This window comes from Furipterus horrens, unplaced genomic scaffold (assembly GCF_987537825.1).
Source record: "Furipterus horrens unplaced genomic scaffold, mFurHor1.1.pri manual_scaffold_13, whole genome shotgun sequence".
In the NCBI taxonomy this organism is placed as follows: Eukaryota; Metazoa; Chordata; class Mammalia; order Chiroptera; family Furipteridae; genus Furipterus; species Furipterus horrens.
In genome coordinates, this window is record NW_028327183.1 from 28946551 (window position 1) to 28952461 (window position 5911).

General features: G+C 44.9%; 1 pseudogene; it reads left to right on the plus strand.

Annotated features, from left to right (window-relative positions):
• The first annotated feature begins 4314 nt into the window (after nt 1–4314).
• LOC149994324 (nuclear transport factor 2 pseudogene) lies at nt 4315–4667 on the plus strand (annotated as a pseudogene).
• The last annotated feature ends 1244 nt before the right edge of the window (nt 4668–5911 follow it).

The following is a 5911-nucleotide window of genomic DNA, read 5'->3' on the forward strand; positions in this document are numbered from 1 at the left end:
ATCTGTTAACTAGCTTATAAATGCCACGCTTGTAAAATTCTTTAGGTTTTGAAGCAAAATATGATTCCAACGCATTTTCACCCTCTTCTCTTGTTGTCAACCTAAGGCCAGCAAAATGGTTCTGCAAGTCCGCGAAACAAGTGATAATCAGAAGGAGCAAGATCAGGAGAATATGGAGGATGAAGCAATATTTCCCAACCAAGCTCTTTCAAGAAATTTTTGGTGAGTCGAGCAGTGTGAGGATGAGCATTATCGTGATTGAAGATGACACACTTTCTGTTGACTAAGGAGGATTGCTTTTGGTTCAAAGCTGCTTTCAAATGGCGACATTGTTTACAGTAAAGATTAGCAGTAATTGTTTGATTGTTGTCTAACAGTTTGTAATGGATAATTCTTTCCATATCCCACCATACACTCAACATGATTTTCCTTGGATGAAGTCCTCCTCTTGGTTGTTGAACTCTTCTTCTTCCTCGACTGATCCATGATCGGCGCCGCTTAATGTTATGGTAAAGGATCCACTTCTCAGCACCTGTAACAGGCCTACCTAAAAATGGTGCCTGAAGGTGTTGCTAAAGCAGTGATTCACAACAAGCAACATGCTGTTGCAGATTCTCTGGAGACAGTTCGTGTGGGACCCATTTTCCAACTACTGAAAACTTTCCGATCCTTTTCAGTTGGCGTAGCACAGTTGTATGGGCTACGTTACATTGTTCTGCAAGTTCCCTAGAGGTAATGGTGGGGTTTTCTGTGACAACAGCTTCCACACTTCAGAATCAAGTTCTTTTGGATGATCCTCTTTTGGCCTGTTTTTCAAACTGAAATCCCCACTTTGGAAACTGGAAAATCACTTCCTGCAACTTCTTTCAGTCACTGCATTATCCCCATAAGCGCTCTGAATAGACTTTGCTGCTGTCCTTGCATCGGCACCTTCATGAAACTCATAGAGCAAAACATTTCTAATGTGGTCTTTAGATGGGACGAACATGGGTGCAAATATTGCAGACGATTATGAACAATACATTGATAATCTGAAAAATAAGGTATACATTAGTCACTGTGACATCAAAAAATGATAAGAAGAGGCACAAAGTTAATAAATACTATCTAAAACTTTCTTTTAAAAAAGTCAGACATTACTTTTGCACCAACCTACATGGCTAGATACATGGGAAGTGGTTAGACACATAGAAGTCAGTAAATTAGGAGGATTCTTGGGGTGTCTTCTATTATCAGATAGAGACAAGAACCAAGAAACCCTTTAGTGGGAGCCCTAGAAGTTTATCCTAGCTCTTCATGGAGGCCAATAGTTTCTTTTGAAATCCTATACATTTTATTATAAGCACTTCAAAAACATTATTCCTGACAAAGGGCTCATTAGTGTCACCAGATTGCCAAAAAAAGTCTGCCAAAGGAGTTTTTGTGGCTACTGCAACAAATTGCCAAAAACTGGGTAGGGGTGGGGGTGTTTAAAAACAACAGAAATTGATCTCTCCCAGTTCTGGAGGCTGGAAGCCTGAAATAAGGTGTCAGCAGTCTCTGAAGGGACATTCATTCCGCACCCCTCTCCCAACTTCTGGTGGTTGCCGGCAACCTTGGGTTTTCCTTGGCTTGGGGCTGCATCCCTCCCATCTGGTCCCCTGTCTGCACACGACCTTTTCCTTGGGTGCGTACATCCTCTTCTCATAAGAACACCCTAACTCCTGGATGATATCATCTTGAGATTCTTAATTTAATTACATCTCCAAAGGCCCCTTTTCTAAACAAGATAAGGTCATGTTCACAGGTCCTGGGGTTTAGGACATGAACATATCTCTTTGGAGGGGTCATCATTCAACCCATCACTGAAGCCAATACACAAAAAAGTTTAAGACCTTCCTAGAGAATAACTGATCTTTCCGGTCAAAATCACTTTTTCGTGATTTTTTTGCTGCTGTAACTTGCTTGCATTTCTGACTTGCAAACTGAAAATAATGTTGCATTCCCCCCCCCCCCTTTAAAAAACTTCTGAACAAGATTAAGTTATGGTGAGGACTGACAAGCACATTTTTTTTTTAACTCTCAAGAATCATCTAAGCAGGAAACCGCTGAATGGAGATGACTTAAGATCTCTCCCATGTGCTTTCTGCAGGTGAGACTTAGCAAATGCTTTCTGGCAGGAGGAAACTCCCACAGTGCTTGGGGTGATGCTTCTCAGCTTTGGGCTCATGTTTCACATAATTCAGTCTCAGGGTTGACACCCACGGGCCTCTGCCCCCTGCCACTTCTCCGGAGACACTGGAAGCTGCTGCTGGGTCAGCTGGCTAGAGCGCCGCAGTTGACAGACCACTTTCACCACATGACTTCATGTAACTGAAATGCCTGTTCCCTTCCAGCTCGCATGGCTGGTTTCTCAGCTCTTCAGGTCTCCACTTAAATGTCAGCGCCTCAAAACTGCCTAACCACCCTTTCTGCCCTGAGGTCTCTCGTACTTTCTCTTCTCTTCTTCCTTCTTTGTCCTTTACTGGTGGTATAGAAATAGCAGGGAGACAGGCAGCTCAATGCCTTTGGATGACATAATTTTCAAATTTCCTCCTGTCTAAACCAGAAGAGAGAAGTAGAAAACCTTGGGTGAAAACAGTCATTCAATAATTAGAACACATGTAGAGTAAAATTTTGGTCAATTATAATTTTTTCTGAAATAGCAGAGCAGCTAAAAATTGACCACTGTACTAAGTGCAAAACATTTTTATCCCCAGACCCACTACAGCTATTTTGTCCTTGTTTTTCTTCATTGCTTCTTATTGAGTTAGAATTCATACGCCATAAAATGCACCAGTTAGAAGTGTACAATTCAGTGGATTTTAGTACCTTCACAAGGTTGGCCCAAGTGATATTTGGGATGCTTGGCTACCACAGAGGCAAAGAGTTAAAAATTTTTTCCCAGTATGGAATCCGTGTAGTGTTTTTAAAGATGCACAGCATTGAAACCACACTTAAAAAAATTGAGGATATGAAAAATTAATATTTTCTGCGCAGAGTCTGTTATGAGTCTGCAGAGTCTCTAATTCGGAGGCCTACATGTGAGGGATAAGACAAGCTGGACGACGCAGGAAGCTGTGAGCCAGGGAAGGAGAAGTGCTTCTTTGGAAACCCCCAGGTTCATGGTCAGGGACACCAATCACCCACGGAAAACTTTTCTGAATGACATAATACATTCTTTTATCCCGCTGCCAACCTGAGAAGCAGACGCCCACAGAGGCTCCCTGCCCCACCATCTTCCTAAGCCACGCCCCCCTCTGCGTCCCAGCCCCGCCCAGGAGATCGCCCAGCACATTATTCTGGTTCTGATGGAGAAAGCCCTTCTCCCACCCTTCCCAGTGCGTACCTTACTCTCCTATCTGCAACCTGGACACTCGCGCACTGTGACTGCTGCTGTCGCCTGGCAGGCTCAACACGTCCACGGACTCCATTGCTCCTTTGTGCACCAGGCACCACTGAGCTCAAGAAATAAAACCAGGTTTTCTACCCTCCTGGGGTCTCTGGCACCATTTCTTTTCTTGTTTGGGTCTTTTCTCCCTCTGCTTGTGAAAAGCCTTTCTCAACCACTCAGGTCCATTTCAAATGCTGTTTCCTCCAGGAAGTCTTTTCCGATTGTTCCAGTTGGGGGGTGAATTCAACACAGCGGGTAAGTCCCACTTCCTACATAGCAGAGAACCTGGTTTTATTCCCTCTCTTCCATGCCTGGTGGGAGGACTCTCACTATCCTAGTTTCTGCATGTGTACAGTGGGGGTGCCAGGGTTCCACCTGCCTCCCTGGCAGAGAGACGAGAAGCTCCAGCAAGAAGACTATGGGAAGGAGCTTCGCCGGTCTTTTTGAAGTGCACCTGCACAATGCCTTATTATCTGTCCCTTTGGGTTCCCTCTGCTTGGTCCCTGCTTGGATCCTTCGCGGGTATTACATTCTAGACACCCTCAGCGATAGGTGAAGAGCCGCAAAGTAGGAACCTTACATTTATTTTAGTATTTACTGTACAGTACCGCAAAATCCCGCGATATAGCGAAAAATCTGTGATAAATAATTAAATATAATATTTTAAAAAATCCCGTGATACAGTGAGGCTGAGATACGTGAACCGCGATATAGAGAGGGACTGCTGTATTCTGCTTTGAATGACAGCGATTTGTGCACCTGTCCCTCTGTGCCACTAGTCAGGCTCTATCTAGACTCCTGAGAAAGAAGATACAGTTCTGGCAGACTGCACTGGGCTGCCACCGCCCCGCTGCCATCGTACCAGCCCCTCGGGTCTCAACAAGGCCGGGTGATGCTCCAGAATGGGAGACAAGCCAATTTGGGAGCCAATGGGATCCAGCTTCATTCAACATTACTACCAGCTTTTTGATAATGACAGAACCCAACTAGGCGCAATTTACATGGACGTCTCATGTCTTACGTGGGGCAGGACAGCAATTCCAGGGGAAAGCTGCCATGTGGAGAAGTTGTCTAGCCTTCCATTCCAGAAAGTCTAGCACAGCATCACAGCGCAGGACCATCAGCCCACGCCAGCAAGCTGCATCATCAGCGTGGTTGTGGGCCAGCGTAAGGCCGATGAAGACCCCATCACGTGGTTCCATCAGATGTTTGCACCAATGACATGTTCAGGCTTGCCCTGCACAACTTCGGCTGACCTCCTCCCAGTCAGGCACTCCTGTGCTTTCCTCTTCCCTCCTCTCCCCAGCACTGTTCACACTCCTGCAGACGCTCCAGCTATCATACACAAACGAGCAGGGCTAAGGTGGGAGTGGGTGCGGTGCGCTGCTGCTACCTCGGCGTTGTGCGTGGTGTTTGGGCTGTAGACTAGTTACATCCGACAGGGGAAGCATGTGTTGTACCACCGCACGCCTTAAAAGACTTAAGTAATGCAAAAGTTTTTTTTTTTTTCTTCAAATCTACTGACAAGTTTCTCAAATAACCCAAAGAAGTGAAGGAAAAAGCAGCTGCCTCACCGCTCAGGTATTGATTTGTTCAGATGTTTCAATGCCTCATGATACAATAAAACCACAAAATTTTTCTTAAAAAAAAAAGAAGATATGGTTCCTCTTCTTTCTTCCTCTGGGTCATTCACCATATACTGCATGTATGTGTTTTCTAAACAGTTAGGTTGAAAGTCAGTCCTGGTTCCAGAGCCAATGCCGAGTTTCCACTTTGTCTTAGATGTGCCCATTGCAATATTTGTCTGGTCTCCGTGTTTCTGTGTGAGTGCGTTGATTCTCGCCCAAGTCTTTCTCTTTTCTACCTTGTTCTCATCTCTGTGTTCATCTCTCCACTGATTTCTGCCTTTCACCGAAGCTATTCTGTGTTCTGGCTCTCGCTCCCAGACACACTCCTACCTGCACGTTATATGCCCTGGGGTATACCTGCCGGGGTCCCCTGGCTCTAGGCTTTCTGTATTCACCAGGTCTGAATTCTAGATCCTGCACCCTGTCCCTTCTGTGCCTGAGCCTTGGCAGTCAGGCTTCCACTCTTCTTGGACACCACCTCAAGTAGCTTACATGCCAGCCTCCATGTTTACTCCGTGTGTGTTCTGTGAACATTTCAGAACAACAGTATATACCAATGCATTTTCTCATAAACTGTTACATTTTGAAACACGTAAAAAAGAAGAGAATAGCGCAATGAACAATTGCCTCCAGTTCTATCAATCTCAGCAGGATGAGGTATTCACCTAGGATTGTTTTATTATAAAACATCACAGATTCAGCCAAGGCTGTGGCTCTCTTCTCACAGGAGGGTCTCATTTTACTTCCTTCTCCCAGGTAAGAGCTATGACCACCTGAGACTGTATCATTCCTATGCTCTTTTTCATTTCATTTCTATACACATGTGATTCCATAAACAACACATAATTCCATCGTGCATGTTTTCAAACTT